The following is a 20,016-nucleotide window of genomic DNA, read 5'->3' as shown; positions in this document are numbered from 1 at the left end:
ATAAGAGAACTCAGCATACGGAAGAGATTCCTCCCATTTCTTGCCGAAGGAAATAACGCAAGCTCGAAGCATGTCTTCGAGAACTTGATTGACGCGTTCAACTTGTCCTTGCGATTGAGGATGAAATGCAGTACTGAATGACAGATGAGTTCCCATAGCTTCTTGGAAACTTTCCCAGAATCTTGAAGTGAATAAGCTGCCACGGTCTGAGCTGATAACCAATGGAATACCGTGGAGTGAAACAATCCTGGACATATAGAGCGTTGCCAACTGGCTAGCAGTGATCGTTTCTTTGACTGCCAGAAAATGTGCAACTTTGGAAAGTCGGTCAATGACGACAAGAATAGCATCATTACCTTTCTGTGATTTGGGAAATCCAGTGACGAAGTCCATCTCAACATGGTCCCATTTCCATTCAGGAATAGAGATAGGTTGCAGAGTTCCAGCAGGCCTTTGATGTTATGCTTTGATACGACGGCAAACGTCACACTCAGCAACATAACGAGCAATGGCTTGCTTCATATTAGACCACCAGAATCTCTGACGGATGTCTTGGTACATCTTTGTACTACCAGGATGGATACATAGAGGCGTATCATGAGCTTCTTTCATAACTTCCTGTGTCATATCCAGGTTTTTCTCTGCACATGGCACCACTAGGCGGCCCTTGAAGTATAAGGTGCCATCTTCAGCAATGGTGAAGAATGAGGGCTTTCCTTCTGCGAGGTAGCGCTTAATCTTGTGGGCTTCAGAGTCATACTTCTGTAGCCTTTTGATGCTATCCACGAGATCTGGTTTAGCAACTAGGGTATTGAGGGAACCCTGGGTAACAACGTGGAGGTTCACCTTGCCAAACTCCTTAGGAGGGGGAGCGAGTGCACCCGGAGGAACAATATGGAGGTTCAGCTTCCTGAATTCTTCAACAAGCGAGGGCTGAACTTTGTGAACCTGGAGGTGGTTGCAGTAAGACTTGCGGCTCAAGGCATCAACCATTACATTAGCCTTGCCTGGCGTATAGGAAATACCCAAGTCAAAGTCTGCAACAAGCTCCATCCATCTCTGTTGACGGAGGTTCAGATCTGGCTGAGTAAACAGATATTTCAGACTTTGGTGGTCAGTGAAGATCTCGCAACGATTACCGAGAAGGTAATGTCGCCACTGCTTCAGCGCATGAATGACAGCAGCAAGTTCGAGGTCGTGAACTGGGTAGTTCTCTTCGTGAGGGCGCAATTGTCGAGAGGCATAAGCAATCACTTTGCGGTCTTGCATTAGGACACAGCCTAATCCTTGACGGGAAGCGTTGCAGTAAATGACAAAGTCCTTCTTAGTACCAGGTGGAGCTAGAACTGGAGCAGAAGTCAACTTGTCTTTGAGTGCTTGGAAACTTTCCTGATACTTGTCTGTCCATTGGAACTTGACACCCTTATGCAATAGGTTAGTCAGAGGCCTGGCGATCTTAGAGAAGTTCTCGACGAATCGACGGCAATAGCTGGCGAGACCGAGAAAACTTCTGACTTGCTTAACGTTCTTGGGAGGAGTCCAATCAAGAATAGCCTGAACTCGCTCGGGGTTGACGGCAATACCATCCTTAGAGATGACATGCCCAAGATAGGTTACTTCCGGTAGCCAGAATTCACATTTGGAGAACTTGGCATATAGTTGATGTTCTTGTAGCTTTTCCAGCACAAGTCGAAGATGTTCAACATGTTCTTCTTCGTTCTTGGAGAATACCAGGATATCATCCAGATAAACCACGACGAACTTGTCGAGGTAATCCATGAATATATAGTTCATCAAACGAGAGAAGGTGGCTGGAGCATTGGTTAAACCGAAAGACATGACGGTGTACTCGTATGAACCATAGCGAGTCACGAAGGCGGTCTTTGGGATATCCTCTTCGCAAACACGGATCTGATGGTAGCCCAACCTCAAGTCGAGCTTAGAGAACACTGACGAACCCGCCAGCTGATCATACAGATCATTGATCCGAGGAAGAGGGTATTTATTCTGAATGGTAGCTTAGTTTATAGGACGGTAGTCTTGAACTAACCGGTTTGTCCCATCCTTCTTCTTGACAAAGAGGGAAGGTGCTCCCCAAGGAGAGCAACTTGGGCGAATGAATCCTTTGCAAAGAGAGTTGTCGATTTCCTCCTTAAGCTCAAGGAGTTCATGCGGCGGCATTTTGTAGGGTCGCTTGGCTATAAGAGTGGTGCCTGGTTTCAAGTCGATGATGAATTCGACAGCTCTAGCAGGGGGAATCCCTGGAAGTTCTTCAGGGAAGACGTCGAGGAATTCACGCACGACGGGAATGTTTTCAATGCCCTCGAGTGGTGCAGCGTTCAATGCATTCAATGCATAGAGCCTTGCCTCGGCATTTTGCACCAGATGAGCTTGGTAAGCAACTATTTCATCTGAAGGGTGTAGCAGATGGACGGTCTTAGTGGCGCAAACTATAGAAGCAGTATGCGCTTTCAACCAATCCATACCCAAAATGAGGTCGATGTTAGACGTCTTCAGAATAATGGGAGAGGCATAGAATTCCAGCCCTTCGATTTCCACGGGGACATCGATGCCAACCAAGGAGGTTTGACACTGTCCCACGGGGGTTTTGACCAATACAGAGGTGTTCATCTCCTCACATTTAACGTCGTGCTTGTATGCAAAATCTTCTGACATGAATGAATGCGATGCACCTGTATCGAATAAAACGGATGCTGGTACTGAATTTACGAGGAGTGTACCCATCACAGTAGCAGGCTGGTCTTGAGCTTCGTTGAGATCAACGTGGTTGGCATGAGCACGACCATAAGACTTAGCATTGTTGTTGCGGGGCTGATTGTTACCACGGCCAGTTGCTGGGAGGGCAAGTTGATTCTGATTCTGATGGCAGTCCCTGGCACGGTGACCTGGTTGTCCACACTTGTAGCACAGACCATTATTGGGAGTGGGAACAGGAGCTTGGGATGGTGGAGCTGGAAGTCTTGACTGCCTAGAGGGTGGTGGAGGCAGACGAGGTGCAGCATAGGTCTGCCTTGGGGCAGATGCATTTGGACGGTACATGCTGTTCGGGATCCATATCTTACGCTTCTGTGCGGGCGAGCCCGAAGATGAGCCCGTGTCACGGTTGCGCCTGTGAGAGCTCTGGTATTCCTGCAGACCAGTTTCGACATTGATGGCCTTGTTCACCAAGGTGGCGAAATCAGCAAAGTCATGCACTAGAAGTGCGAGCTTGATGTCAGCTTGAAGGCCATCACGGAACTTCTCCTGTCTGCGTGCATCAGTTGCAATGTCTTCTTCAGCATAGCGGGACAAGTCCAGGAACTCCCGCTGATAAGCTTCGACAGTTTTGTTGCCTTGGGTGAGGTTGCGGAACTCACGCTTCTTCCGGTCCATGACTCCTTGAGGAATGAAGCGGGCACGGAAAGCAGCTTGGAAGTCTGGCCATGTGATGATTGTTCCAGCTGGCAGAGTACGCCTGTGGCTGTCCCACCATTGAGCTGCGGGTCCCTTCAAGAAGAAGGAAGCAAAGGTGACATAGCTGGCAGGGGCTACATCAGCAGACTCCATCTCATAGGTGATGTCACGGAGCCAGTCATCAGCATCCAGGGGCTGAGTTGAGCTGCGGTAGATGGTTGGGTTGAGGCGTATGAAATCTTGAAGAGTCACTTGAGCTGGCTGCTGGTTCATATTGGGGCGAGGAAACTGAGCCATCATATTTTCCATGAATTGGCGGTTCAGTTCAAACTGTTGGATCATACCAGCCATGTACTCAGGTGGTGGTGGGGCATCGCCACCACGACCACGACCACCTGGTCTAACCATCCTGCTGATATATAACAGGGGTAGTTCAGCATTGAGAAATTTGCAATGACAAGAATCATTCATGATGAAACATGCATAAAGAAAGGAGCACGATAGCTACTACATAGTAGTCGGCATAGCTTACAAAAGGGGTCATGCATAGAGTTCAGTACATAGACTAAACATCATAGGCGGCACACAGGCTCGCGGCGAATGCATCTAACACTGCAAGCAAGCCTACATCAGTCCCAAGAGGTACTGTGGAGGTAATCGTAGCCCGACAGCTGGTAGTGAGGCAACGGATAGCCCTCCACGTCAGCAGACTAGGGGCCGCGGATACTCAGGTGTAGAGCCCGACGTTCAGGTGGCAGAAGAGGACCAAGTGCGGGAGAGTAGCCTCCCACCTCAGACCAACCGACACCGTGGGGCATCACAGTCCTGGCTAGGTAGATCGCAGTACGTGGTACCTGTCCAGACCGGACAAAGGGGTGCAGCAGCGTCAGAGCACGGTAAAGGTGCTGACGGGTGGTGTACATCTCGTGGCGAAGAGCTTGGTTAGCTCGATCCAGCCCACCAGCATGCAGAACCAGGTGCTGATGGTAGAAGGGCTCTCGGGTGACAGTGGAGTAGGCAGCAGTATAGTATCCCTCCGCACCAACATCAGATGCGATAGCAATGTGCCTGAAAGGGGAGGTGTCCAACTCCTGATACTCTCCACGAAGACGTGTCAGAGCAGCATAGGCAGCATCGTGGACAGCCATATCGATGGTCACACCAACACCATGTGCGGTGTGCAGCACAGTAGTGGAGTCGTACTCCCGAGAGTAGAGGTGGACGATGGCACGGTACTGCTCCTGGTTAAAGTCCTGGTACTCCTCGTAGACGGTGTACTCAGGGTGCCAGCGATAACCCAGATAGGTCATCATCTCAGCTAGCACCGCAGATGATCCCGAGGCACCAATGGCCATCGTGTGGCGAACGACCTGCCTCGTGGGTTCCATCTGAAAGCAAAGATGTTTCAAAGGAGTCAAATGACAGTGTGTGAATTGTTCAAAATACTACTCTAAGAAACAACTATGGTTTATCCAACTTTGGGGTGAACGCGGTCACGGGATCCTAGTGTTAAAGTTAGTAAATTCGTTTAACCCGAGTAGAAGAGAGTTCAGAGTCCCAGAGTAAAGGTCGAGGAGTAAAAGATACTAGTACCACCCAATGGCGACGTGGGCCCGTAAGACACACAGCCATGTTAGTAAAAGTTTTGTAATGTCTAGACTCGACTTCGGCCAAGGAGTGTGGAAAGGGGATTCCTACAGGCAGTCGGCTCTGATACCAACTTGTGACGCCCCCGATTTGACCGTACACTAATCATGCACGCAAATGTGTACGATCAAGGTCAGGGACTCACGGGAAGATATCACAACACAACTCTACAACATAAATAAGTCATACAAGCATCATAATACAAGCCAGGGGCCTCGAGGGCTCGAATACAAGTGCTCGATCATAGACGAGTCAGCAGAAGCAACAATATCTGAGTACAGACCTAAGTTAAACAAGTTTGCCTTAAGAAGGCTAGCACAAACTGGGGTACAGATCGAACGAGGTGCAGGCATCCTGCCTGGGATCCTCCTAACTACTCCTGGTCGTCGTCAGCGGCCTGCACGTAGTAGTAGGCACCTCCGGTGTCGTAGGAGTCGTCGTCGACGGTGGCGTCCGGCTCCTGGGCTCCAGCATCTGGTTGCGGCAACTAGGTAGAAAGGAAAGGGGGAAAAAGAGGGAGAAAGGCAACCGTGAGTACTCATCCAAAGTACTCGCAAGCAAGGAGCTACACTACATATGCATGGGTATATGTGTAAAGGGGCATATCAGTGGACTGAACTGCAGAATGCCAGAATAAAAGGGGATAGCTAGTCCTGTCGAAGACTACGCTTCTGGTCATCTCCATCTTGCAGCATGTAGAAGAGAGTAGATTGAAGTCCTCCAAGTAGCATCGCATAGCATAATCCTACCCGGCGATCCCCTCCTCGTCGCCCTGTTAGAGAGCGATCACCGGGTTGTATCTGGCACTTGGAAGGGTGTATTTTATTCAGTATCCAGTTCTAGTTGTCATAAGGTCAAGGTACAACTCCGGGTCGTCCTTTTACCGAGGGACACGGCTATTCGAATAGATAAACTTCCCTGCAGGGGTGCACCACATAACCCAACACGCTCGATCCCATTTGGTCGGACACACTTTTCTGGGTCATGCCCGGCCTCGTAAGATCAACACGTCGCAGCCCCACCTAGGCTCAACAGAGAGGTCAGCACGCCGGTCTAAACCTATGCGCGCAGGGGTCTGGGCCCATCGCCCTATGCACACCTGCACGTTGCGTACGCGGCCGGAAGCAGACCTAGCCCCCTTAATACAAGCGCGAGCTTACGGTCCAATGCGGCGCGCGCCACTCAGTTGCTGACGTCAAAAGAGCTTCGACTGATACCACGACGTCGGGATACCCATAACTACTCCCACGTCGATGGTTAGTGCGTATAGACCAAATGGCCAGACTCAGATCAAATACCAAGATCTCGTTAAGCGTGTTAAGTAACCGCGAACGCCGACCAGGGCCAGGCCCACCTCTCACCTAGGCAGTCTCAACCTGCCCTGTCGCTCCGCCACAAAGATCCACTCGCGGGTACTCCTACGAGCCGACCCGACTTTAGTCATCTCATGTGTCATGTATATAGTATATAAGTATATACCCGTGATCACCGCCCAGGTGATCACGGCCCGATAGTATAGCACAACAGACGGACAAGAATGTAGGGCCACTGATGGAAAACTAGCATCCTATACTAAGCATGTAGGATTGCAGGTACAGGTATCAACAGTAGTAGCAAGGATAGGCTATGCGTCAGGATAGGATATCGAAAAGCAGTAACATGCTACACTACTCTAATGCAAGCAGTATAGAGAAGCATAGGCGATATCTGGTGATCAGGGGGGGGGCTTGCCTGGTTGCTCTGGCAAGTAGGAGGGGTCGTCGACTCCGTAGTCGAACTGGGCAGCAGCAGTGTCGGTCTCGTAGTCTACCGGAGAGAAGAGGGGGAAGAAACAGTAAATACAATGCAAACATAAGCATGACGATGCGTGACATGACAATGAGCGGTGCTAGGTGTGTCCTAATGCGACAGTAGGTGGTACCGGCGAAGGGGGGGAACATCCGGGAGGTATTCCCGATGTTTCACGTTTTCGGGCAGACGGACCGGAGGGGGAAAGTTGCTAGTTCGATAGGTTAGGGAGGTGTGGTGGACGAACGGACTGCGTATTCGGATTCGTCTCGTCGTTCTGAGCAACTTTCATATAGAAAACATTTTCATCCGAGTTACGGTTTAAAAGATATGAATTTTCAAAGTTTATTTGAATTTCTGGAATTATTTGAATTAAGCAAAAAAATGAATTATGACGTCAGCATGAGGTAATGCTGACGTCAGCAGGTCAACAGGTCGGCTGACCAGTCAAACCAGACAGGTGGGTCCAGTGGGACCCACATGTCAGCCTCTGTTAGTCTAACAGTAATTTAAACTAAACTAACAGTCTAATTAGAGGGGTGGGCCCCATATGTCAGTGAGTGATTAGTTAATATAATTATTTTTATTTATAAAATAATTGCTAGACTAATTAACAGAAGGGGGGGCCCATATGTCAGTGGCTGGGCCTGCCCAGTCAGCACTGGCAGTGGCACTGGGGTGGCCCCAGGCCAGCCACGTCGGCGGCCGGCGCCGGAGCAACTCCGACGAGCCCAACGCGGCGGCGCGGCTCGGGAGGGGCGCGGGTTTCGCGCACAGGGGGTCTACGGGGTCGTGGCTGGGCGCGTTCGACGCGGCTCGGCGCCGCGCGTCCAACGGTGGTGGCCGGAGTGGCTGGTACGGGCGGGGGCGAGCGCTACGAGCTCGCCGGCGGCGAGGTTCTTCGGGCTGGGGCGGGTGCGGCGTTAGAGCGCGCGAGCGGCCGAACTAACTAGCTAGGCGGGTGCGGCACGATGCGGTCGAGCTAAAGGGCCTACGCCCATGACCAAATGGTCACCGGAGACCCGCCGGCGGCGAGCTCCGCGGCGCGGCGTTCGGGCGCGCGTGGGGAAGAAGCTAGGGGGCGCGCGAGAGAGAAAGGACAGGGGAGGAGGGGGGAGAGGCTAACCGCGCGGCACACGGAGGCCGGTGAGAGGCTTAGGAGCAGCAGGTCGGCGCCGGGGAAGAAGGGGGTCGCCGGCGTCCGAAGTTGAAGACGAGCTCGGTGTGCTCGTTGTAGGGGCTCCGGTCTCCAACGGGCTGCACCAGACGAAGCAGCGGGCGACGGCGGTCCTTGGAGACAACGTGGGGCGGCGAGGTGGGCACGGTGGCCGTGTGAACGACGGTGAACGGCGGCGACCGCGTCGGGCGTGGGGAAGGAGAGAGCGGCGCGGATCTGGGGGGGGGGGGAAGAGAGAGGCGCAGGGGCCGAGAGGTGAGCGGGGGTGAGTGGGAGAGAGGCCCGAGGAGGCGGGGGGGGGGGGTGCTGGTGCCCTTATCCTCCCCGTCGCCGGCGAGGGGGTGCGGCGGGGACTGCCCCTGTTCCGACCCCGGTCGGGGGAACAGGGAAGGGGGCGAGTGGGAGAGGTGGGCTGGGCCGGGGGTCGGCCCAGTCGGGCCAGGGGTCCAGTGGGGGGAGGGCCTTCTCCTTTTTTTCTTTTTTCTTTGCCTGTTCTGTTTTCTGTTGTATTTTCTTTTTATTTATTTATTTTCTTTTCTGTTTTATTTCATTTAAAAGTATTTAGGTATTTTATAAAAATGTGTTTTCTCCACCATAATTACCAGTGTATTATTTGGCACCCACCGAACATTTTTGTTTAAATTTTTGAAAACTTTTATTTTCCACTTTGATTTTAATTGAAGTTTGAACTAGGAGTTTGAAAAGAAATGTGATGCAATTGTGATCAAGCCCTGTTTAGCAACATGATTAGCTTAATCTCAGAGAGTTACTGTAGCATGATTCTCGGGGTTTTACAGTCGGCCTGCATCTTCTCGAACCACGGCCTCTTCCTTGGCGACACGGTGTTGAGATCCACCTTCATGATCTCCACCCCGGTCATCATGCTCGCAAGAGCCACTTCTTTCGCCTTTGTCTTGGCGTTGGCGGCCTCGATCTCTAGCATCTTGGCTTGCTTCTCCGCCTCGAGCTCGAACATCTTGGCTTGCTTCTCCTTTGGATCTCCATGAAAGCATCCATTTGCTCCGCCTTGAAACGCCGGCGCTCCTCCTCCCTTGAGTCATTCTTATTAATCATGCCGTCCACGCTTGCGATCAAGGCGTTGGTGGCCGCATCTCGCTTGTCCTCCTTCTTGGAGTTGGTCTTCCCCCTCGGCCGTGCTGGCTCGCCCTCCCCAACATCCTCCACGGCTTTCTTCCCCCCACATGCCTTGAGGGCGGCATATTGCGCCTTGAACTTCTCTTCGTCCTTGATGACCCGATAGCAATGGGAGAGGTTGAAGCACTTGCCATCGTGTTGAACCTTGAATGCCTACAAAATGTTTTCATGCAAACATATGGGCAAGTGATAGCAAATGAAGACGTAAAAGGATGATCTTGATGACACAAAAGAGGGCGGCTTGCTTGCTATCATACCATGTCTTGCATGCCGATGCCGCTCACGGGGCGGGCCTTGACGCTCTCAAGGGTGGCGCAAAACTTGTTGCACTCTTGTTGGATCATCCTGCACCGCTTGGAAATGGAGACCCACCCGCGCGTGCTCACAAATTGGTAAGCTGGAAACTTCTTGCGCTCATGAAACTCGCGGTGCACACGAGTCCAAAAGGTCGAATGCTTTTGCTCGGCACCCGTCTTTGGGTCTTGTCCAATGTCTCGCCAACACTCGCAAAGAAGCTTGTCCTCGGCAGCTGTGTACGCCTTCGTGCGCTTGCTCTTGCACTTCGGCTTAGGACCGGCTTGGTTGGCAAGCTCGTCCTCAAACAAAGGCTCCACTTCGATGTCGCACTCGTCCTCTTCCTCTAGCCCATAGTCCTTCGGGAACTCATGGTCGAGGGGGAAGCCGTCCAGGTCGATGCCGACCTGATCACGCATGAAGGCCGCCTGATCAGGATCATAGCCAGCGGCCGGCGTGAACGCCCCGCGACCGTCCTGGCTTTGTGTCTCGTCGGGATCGTAGCCAGCGCCCAGCGCACCACCCTCGAAGATGAGGTTTTGCATGTAGTCCTCGTCGACGGCGGACGGCATTTCCTCGAACAGGATACGGGCGTCCGGGAGCCCGCCGGCCGGCGTCTGTCGCGCACGTTTCCTCGTGCCGCCGGACGACGAGCCACCGACCACCGGGGTGGCGTTGAGGTTGATGGGACGGGCGCGGGCGTGGAAGGCGCGACCACGCTCACGTCTGGTGAGCACTCCCCGGAGAGGCGGGAGGCCTGCGGGTAGACGTGGAAGCCGGGGACCGGGTTGCAAGCCGACGCGCGGGGTGAGTCGGGCATCACCATCTGAGGAAACGCCGACGAGCCGGTGCTGGCCGCGGCGACGGCGGCTTGGAGGACGCTGTGCTGGCTAGAGTTTACACCTAGCATGTAGAGCGCCTCCCTCGTTGCCGCCGCGACGCGGGCGTTGGTGAACTCCTGCTGCGCGGCGGCGACGGCGGCGGCCTCATCCCTCGCGTCCGCGGCGTGCCTCCGGCCCTTCCTCTTGGCCGACTCCCTTGCCCGCTGTTCGGGCGTCAACGCCTTCTTCGGCTTGGTCGCGGCGGCGGTCTTGCGCGGGGCACGAGGCTTGCCTTTCCCGAAGGGGCGACGGCGCCGGACGAGGCGAGGGAGGCGAGGCCGGCGGCGGCGTCGAGGTCGAGGTCGATGGCGTCCTCCATGGCTGGTTGGGGGCGGGGGCGCGTGTGGGCGGGAGCGTTTTTGGGAAAAATGGGGGGAAATGGTTGTGGCTGCCACCGACCGGCGGGCCTGGGGAGAGAAGTAGGTGCGCGCGCGTCCGTCTCGTGTTCGCGCCGCGCAAATCCGGTTCAAAATTGAGCCTGGAATGAGTCGCCCGCGGACGAAAAACGGACGCGCGTCCGTTTGGGTCGGCGCGTTGGCCCGCCACTTTTATCCGCACCGGCCCAAACAGACGCGGGCGGACGAAATGGGTCACCCCATTGGAGTTGCTCTTAGGAATAGACGAGAGGACACTAATGTGGTATCTAGTAAAAGGGAAACAGAAATGATACCTTTGATTTGACAATTTCAAGAGTTTAGTTTCGAACAAACCGGCCGATTCATGCGATAGCTGACATGGGGTCTCTTTCATCCAGAGGATTTTCATTCATATGGACTTTGGAGAATTGGAATCTCTAGAAGAAAAAAAAACTCTATATCAGTTGTGTGATCTGTATTGTCCAGTCCTAAAGATTTTCTTCAAAGGATCCTTTTACATTCATTTGAAATTTTCCATTCACTCAAACCTCTTGAAAAAACTCTTTTGTGTTTCAAGTTTTTCAATCAAACAAAAACTAAGGCAAATTCATTCATGCAATATTTGAGTGGGCATGACGTTACAGTCATGCACCTCTTGTTCTTGTGATTTCGTGATCCTACAAATCAAAGAGGCCGAAGTATCGTTGATAGAAGATCAGTTTACGTGTATCAGAAAAGCTTGTGGTTGCTCGACTATGATATGATAAACCGAAATGACATCTTAGTCTCTACGTGGGTTTTGGTGATAATGATGAGTGACTATGGGGCAAATTATCTGAAAAAAAAGACTATGGGGCAAATTGTATTTATAAGTGTACAAAAAGTTTTCTTGTCTTACAAAAATAATGTAAAAGTGATCGGAGTCCCCCCTCCCTTCCCCATGCAAAAGGATAAAAATGTGATGTCTTCAATTCCGTCATTGTATTTTTTTATGTTTATGTCATAGTGAAGCCATACTATTAAGAGCGACTTAGCAAAGGATGACAAGTGGACAGTGGCGGTGCCAGGAATCCAATTATGTGTTGTCAACTAAATATTGTGTTGTCAGATATATGCATTCATAAGATTTTTTGGCATGATTTCTACTTGATGTATGTCGTTTTTGCAAATAGCTGTGTAGTCAATTGACTACCCAGGTCAAGTGTGGCTTCGCCACTGCAAGTGGAGATCATGCCTAATGAAAATCTAAGGCAGCAATGTGATAGGTGTGCGAGGAAGCAGCAGGCACATCGTACGATGGAAGCAAATGGTCCTGGCGCAATATGAGAATCATAGACTTTTAAGTTGTGCTGCATGTTAGTTTTCCCACGGGGTTCCGCCTGGGGTTCTCCTGTCCTCTAGCAGCGCTACACCGTGAGTTTACCCTTCCATTTGTTAAACGTCTGCGCCCCCTCATTCTTACTCACCTCCCCATCCTCCTTGGGCTGATCAAGGGGACAACTTGCTTGTCTTCCCGGCCTTGGGATGGTGACGGAGTGTTTTAGGGTTTTCGGGTTTTTTGACCGCTTGATGAGATCTTGAGACGAGAAGCTCAACTGAATGGAGTGGATCCCAGGGGCTGGAGATAGAGGAACCTAGTAGCCTCATCGAGCACCTAAATATTTAGGACAATGACCTAGAGATCATTATTTGGGAAGATGAGGTTGATGCTGTTAAGATCAGGCCAAAGTGGCTAGCGCTGGAATGCTTACTGACTGGGGAAGCTTCAGCCAAAGTGTTTTGATCACCGACATGGGAGCCGCATGGATTCCTGTGCAGTCAGTGGCATGGAGAAGTATCAACTCAAGCATGTTCTCGATCCAATTTAATTGCTTAGCTGACTAGAACAAATCGATGAACCAGGGTCCTCGGGATTGTTTCAGAGAGAACCATCTTCATCCTACACCTTCAACGGATTGATAAACCTTAATTCATCCACTTGAGGAAAATTTGCCGCTGTCCTACAAAACTCTGTGCTTGGAGTCCTAACGGAGTCTACAAGAATAAAATTATGTAGTAGACATCAGAGGTCCATGAGGCCAATAAAAAAGAGAAAAGCGAGAGAAAAAGAGACTTGGAGGGCTCACTACTATCCTTTTACCGCACTTGTGTTTCAAAGTAGTACCATGAGTTTCATATAGAGAGTTTTCATATACTTCGTGATTATGCTAGTGGGATTATTGTTGGGAAACGTAGTAGAAAACAAAAAAAAATCGCCCTACAAACACCCAGGAACAATATGAAGATCCATAAACGGTCTGGATCACGATCTTTACCGATTCCGAAGTGCGGTGGAAATAGATGAGTCTGTGCAGATCGTATTTGGAGTCCCTCGAACCGTTGATGATGATCCTGTGAACCGCCCTCGAACGAAAGACCGAAAGCACGACCTCTCTACTTGGTTCCAAGCGTACGATCTTCACGATCCGGCAACGCTTCGTTGTCCAGAGCTAATCGTCATCGGAGAATTAGAGGGAGGAGACTAGGAACACACCGGGCTTCTAATTATGAGGATTAGAGGAACTAGATCTAGCTCTAATTAGATCAACTAGGTTCAACTAGAACTAGAACTAGATGAACTAGAGGAGGCTCCAAAACTTGCGTTTACAAAAGGGCCAATACCTCAAGTATATATAGGTTAGAGGGGGAGGGAACAGGGAAGGGCTGCCACCAAGGAGGGAGCGCCGACCAAGAGGGAGGGGGGAGGATTCCTCCCCCATGTCCAATTCGGCCTCCCCTTATAGGAAAGGGGGGCGCCACTTCCTATTGGTCCATGGTGGCCACATACTCCTTCTACTACTTGGCCTTTTAAGGCCGTTGATATTAAATTAAATATAAAAGCCTTCTAAAAATACTAGAGCCTTTTATTATTAATTTAACATCACCGAAAACATTTTTCGCATATATATTATTTATCGGGAATACCCGATGTTGCCCGATAAACTCTGAAACCCTTCCGGTGACCCCGAAACGCTTCTGGTTCCTCTCAAAACTATTTCCGAATGTTAATGAAACAATTCCACAAATAGAAACTCGATAATAGCATCCTACTAACAGTCAATAGATCATGATTACCTTAATCTTGTGACCTCGTAGGTTTGGTAAATCATAGACATGAGCGAAACTCCTTCGTTCAATGACCGATAGCGGAACCGTGGACATCCATATCGATCCCTATGATTACACGAATGGCATTCGAGTGAACCGTTGGTTATCATGTCATGTTCCCTCTACTTCGCGATACTCTACAAAACCTGAGGTGCGCCGATATCCTCTTGAGTCATGCACATGCTCACTATACCATTCTTCTCGTTACCGATTTAGTTCTTCTTTCTCGTTGAAGTGTTCCGACATCCCTGTGACATGGTCACCTGTGTCTGGCCAAACGATGATGGATGTTGTCACATTGAGAGAGCCCTAAGAATATCTCCCCATCGTCCGAGGAGCAAATCCCACTCTCGAGCTATCAAGTCCCTTGTCAAACTTTCTGATGAACCTGTAAGTTGTTGTTATGATCACCATGTTACAGATGGCATTTGAGCAACCCCAAAGTCCATCATATGGTAGGAAGTGACTACGATACTCTCATGGTCCGAGGAACTAAAACCACATGCTAACTCTCTATGTTATAACAATTGATTTCAGTCGATATTATCATAACAAACAAGATGCTCGTTCTTCTCACGTCATACTCTCATTGTTGTTGTAGGACTACCATTACACTTAACGATATCCTAAGATCCGGAAAACATGATCACCAACAACACATGAGCCAGTCGTAGAGGCGAGACTGGGAACCTATTCCTTACCATTTATTATTTCACACATGCATATGAGTTTTCCATTGAATCACATATTCCAGGATCATAGCAGTTATAACATGAAATATAAAATCTTAATTATGAAAATGGAAATATAATAATACAATATTATTGCCTCTAGGGCATATTTCCTACAGGCTCCCTCTTGCTCTAGAGTCAATAATCTAGCTTCATTGTCTATTTAAAACCTATGGCTTATCTAGTGTTGCTCATGCTTGCTTGTGGTAAAGCCTTCATCACCGGTTTTGACACATTCAAAACCATGTAATATTTGTATTTGTTATGTTTGATTTTTGTAGGATCTTGATTCCTTTTGCTTTGAGCAATGACACTATTATTAATAATACAATGTCATTGGTTTCATTGCACATGTGAGGACACCAACTATATCAAGACAGTTCTTGATTAACTATATTCATAATACAATGTTATTGGTTTCATTACACTTGGAATTACACCAACTATATCAAGACACTTCTTGATTAACTATATTCATAATATAGTGTCATTAGTTTTATCACACTCGGGATCACACAAATTATATCAAGACACTTGTTGATTTAGACAACTTTGAAACATCTAATGCTTTTAACATATTCTTCTTACATTATAGAATCCACAATATTGTTCAGGTTTGAAAACTATTCTAAACAATCATAACCCAATATAATTTATGTCAGTCATGAAGGTGGTGCTCGTGTAACCTTTTACAACGAACTTCTTCATATCCTCTATAGACAAGTCTTTTGTCCTTCTGAGGTACTCAATTATATCAACGGTTACCTAGTGAGCCAATCTAGGATCACTTTGGTACCTGTTACTAAGATTTAGTACATACAACATTTGGCTTTATACATATCATAACATTAATGATGGATTCAATAATCCACTTATCTGTTCATGCTTATCAACTGTCATAGGACATTGATTTCTTCTAAGCATCATGTTATGTGACATTGGGCAAAAACACATTCGCCATTTTAAATCTTTCTAAAAACTTGTCAATGTATTAAATTCAGCTTAGCGCAATCAGATGTCTTGATCTATCTCTATAGATCTTTATGTCCAATAATTTGCTTTGCTTCAGTTTTCATTGGGAACATACTCTTTAAAAATTTTATTGTGCTTTAGAAACTTTATATTATTTCCAATCTACAATATGTCTTTTACATATAAGATTATAAATCCTATATATCTCCCACTAAACTTCACAAATTTCTTTACCATTTCAACAAAGTCAAACTCTTTAACTATTTCATTAAAATGTTGATTCCACCTCCTTCATACTTGCTTCAAAGCATAAAAACATTTGAAGCTTCCACACTCATTCGATATTCTAAGGATCTACAAACCTTCTGGTGGTGCCATTCATACATCCTTTTCCATTTAGGAAACTAGTTTTGACATCCATTCCATGCTTTCATAATTCAATGAGTAGGGGTACCATTCATTAAGCATCGTATATTTTGAAGAGTAATGATTATCTTCTAGTATTCATGGATATTATTATGTTGATATAAATTACTTCATCGTTTCTCAATATTCATATCATAAAAGAGACTACACGATAAGACTGATAAGACATGCTAGGTAGCATTCAACATAAAAATAATTTGTTTTTATCATTTACCTACCCGAGGACGACCAAGAATTAAGCTTGGGGATGCTGATACATCTCTGACGTATCTATAATTTTCCTATTGTTTCATGCTATCAAATATCAATCTTGTATGATTTATATGTAATTTTATATTATTTTTGGGAACTAAGCTATTAACCTAGTGCCCAGTATCAGTTGTTGTTTTCTACATATTTTTGGTTTTACAGAAAATCCCTACCAAAAGAAGTCCAAACACGATGAATTTTTTTGATGATTTTTTCTGGATCAGGAGCGACCCTAGAAGCTTCGGGGAAGGTCCAGACGACAGACAAGGAGACGACAAGGCAGCACGGCGCGCCCAGGGGTAGGCGCGTCGTGCCCCCTTGTGGGCCCCTCATGGATCCGTCTAACCTAATTCTAGTGCTATAAATTTTCCCAAATATTCCGAAACCCCCAGGGCGACCCGAAAAAATTATTCCGCCGCAACAAGTCTCTGTTCTTTCATGATCCCATCTGGAGCCTTTTCTGGTACTCTGCCGGAGTGGGAATCGATCACGGAGGGCCCCTACATCAACCTTGGTGCCTCACTGATGATGTGTGAGTAGTTTCCCATAGGGCCTACAGGTCCATATCAGTAGCTAGATCTCTCTCTCTCTCTCTCTCTGATCTTTACAATGTTCTTTTCGGAGATCGATTTGATGTAATCTTTTGTGGTGCCTTTGTTGGGATCCCATGAATTGTGGGTTTATGATCAGGTTGTTCATTGAAATTAATTGAGTTATTTTTTAATTTTATTATGTGTGATTTTATAGCCTTGTATTTCTCATCGATCTATCCGTTTAGTTTGGCCAACTAGATTGATTTATCTTCAGTGGGAGATGTGCTTTCTGGTAGGTTCAATCTTGCGTTGTCGTCACTCTCTGACAGGAAGAGTAGCAAGGCACATATTTGTATTGTTGCTACTAAGGGTTAAATGACAGGGTTTGATCATATTGATTGGTTTTATTCTGTCTACATTATGTCATCATGCTTCAAACATTACTCTGTTTGTTATGAACTTAATACGTAGAGAGGCAAGCATAAAAGCGCTCTGAAGTTGAGTAATAGTAGTAGATGCATAATTGTTTCGGTCTAGCTATCACGGACGTAATGCCTATGTACTTATCATGCCATGAATAACATCATAACTATGCGCTTTCTATCAATTGACCAACAGTAATTTGTGTACCCACCGTTGCTATGTTCTTGAGAGAGATGCCTCTAGTGAAAGCTATGGCCCCTGGGACCATTTAAATCATATTGCTAAAACCCTAAAAACCTTGTTGCAATTTATTTACTTTTATTTAGTTTTGCAATTTATATATCTACCACTATTAGAATTAATCCTTGCAATTAACGAGTACAAGGGGATTGACAACCCTCTTGCCCGTGTTGGGTGCAAGTATTTGTTTGTGTGTGTGCAGGTGCTGCTAAAAGTTTTTTGCGTGGATCTCCTATTGGTTTGTTAAACCTTGGTTCTTAACTGAGGGAAATACTATCTGCTAATATACTACTTCACGCTTCCTCTTCGGGGAAATCCTAATGCCTATCACAAGTAGCAAAACCCGGCTTTGCCGATGAAGGTGTCTAAAACACTCACATGGCCGTACGTCTGCTCTATGAGGAAGGTTGAGCCCGGGTGCTCCCCTCGAAGTTCCCTCCAAACTCCGGCTCTAGGAACCCCTTGTGAATATCCTTCTCAACATTTTTCCTCCTATGGAAAAATTCCGAAATTTTTGGGCCACAAATAAGAGGTGAATAAAACTTAGCAAAAATTGATAGCAACAACTCCTACAAGTGCCTAGAGGCTATATCAAGCATTGAAACTACTTAGAGCCAAATGAATTCAACATGAAGCTCATTTTCTTGGCCATGAATAGTAGCAAAATAAGCAAAGTATAAACCACTAGAAGCAAAACTAATTGGACCAATGGAGGAGTCACATACGAAGGAGCAATTTCTCCGAGAAGTTTCAGAAACGGAGTTCCGAGCAAAGAGGTCAAAAATTTCGTATCTTGGAGCAAGAAAACAAGCTAATAGCCAGACATGATTTTTTTTGGAGGTAGATGAAGAAGATGGGCAGGTGCACTAAGTGAGTGGGGTCCCGTGGGCCCCACAAGGCACCTGGGAGCGCCTAGAGGGTAGGCGCGCTGCCTTGTCGACAGCAGGTGCACCCCCTAGGGTGTGTCTAGTGCCAATTTTATTTATTCAATAAAAAATTGTGTTAAAATTTTACGGCATTCTGAGCATTTTTTATTTCATAGATAATTCAGAAAATACGATAAACATGGTATTCTACTTTATTAGACTAATAACAACAGAGAGTAAAATAAATTTACAGAAGGCTGCGCTTACAGAATTCATCGACCATATGCCCCTAAAAAAGAATCCATTAATAAGGTTGATCAGGTCTTATTAACAAACTATTTGCGAGTGACATAAAACCGAAGAATTTTTGTATAGAACTATGTTACCTCAAGTGGGATATGGATGGTCCCAACAATAAGAGTTTGATATTCTTTCAGGAACAGGGATAGGAAATTCAGAACCTCCAATAATGATTGTCATAATTTTTTCAATAGAGTTTGAAAGATCCTGGATGTCGCCTAGAGCGGGGGGGGGGGGGGGTGAATAGGTGCTGTAAAATAATTACGATTTAGGTTTGAAAAAATGCGGAATAAAACTAGCGTTTAATTTGTCAAGCAGAAAACCTAAAACAACTAGGCTCACCTATATGCACCAACAACTAATGCTAAACAAGATAAACAACTAAGTGATAGCAAGATAAATAACATGAAACACTATGGCTATCACAAAGTAAAGTGCATAAGTAAATGGCTCAGGTAAGAGATAACTGAGGCACACGAAGACGACAATGTATCCCAAAGTTCATACCCTTGCGGATGCTAATCTCCGTTTGGAGCGGTGTGGAGGCACGATGCTCCCCAAGAAGCAACTATGGCCACCGTAATCTCCTCACGCCCTTGCACAATGCAAGATGCCATGATTCCACTAAGGGACCCTTGAGGGCAGTCACCGAACCCGTACAAATGGCAACCCTTGGCGGCAGTCATCGAGCCCGTACACTTTGAAAATCCTTGGGGGCAGTCACCGGAACCCATACAAATTGCTCAGGGTAATCTCCACAACCTAATAGGAGACCCCGACGCTTGCCCGGAGCTTTATAACACAATGATCGAGCTCCGCAACACCACCAACTGTCTAGGGCACCCAAGCACCCAAGAGGAACAAGCTATAGGGTACCAAACACCCAAGAGTAATAAGCTTCTCAACTTTTCACTTTCACGAATCACCGTGGCTCAAACTGATGCAATAATGCAATGGCAAGGACACATGAAGTGGCCAAGTCCCTCAGTCCCAATTCCCACCAAAGCAACGAAAGCGATGAAGGAATATGAGAGGAAGAACAAGGAGAACACCAAGAACTCCAAGATCTAGATCCAAGGGGTTCCCCTCGCATAGAGGAGAAAGTGATTGGTGGAAACATAGATCTAGATCTCCTCTCTCTTTTCCCTCAAGAACTAGAAAGAATCATTGGAGGGACTAAGAGATAGCAAGCTCGAAGAAGGTCAACAATGGGGGCCAAAACGAGCTAGAAGCATAAGATCCATTTGGGAAGAAGACCCCCTTTTATAGGAGGGAAAAATCCAACCGTTATGCCCTCTGCCCGTGCACAAGCAACACTACCAGAAGGTATTGCGGTACTAAGTTTGTTGATAGAGCGGTAGTACGCACAAAGTGGTACTATCGAGCAGTACTACCGCCCTAGTACCGTGAAAGCTGC

This window comes from Triticum aestivum, chromosome 6D, assembly GCF_018294505.1.
Source record: "Triticum aestivum cultivar Chinese Spring chromosome 6D, IWGSC CS RefSeq v2.1, whole genome shotgun sequence".
Taxonomy (NCBI): domain Eukaryota; kingdom Viridiplantae; phylum Streptophyta; class Magnoliopsida; order Poales; family Poaceae; genus Triticum; species Triticum aestivum.
Note: the sequence above shows the minus strand (reverse complement) of the source record.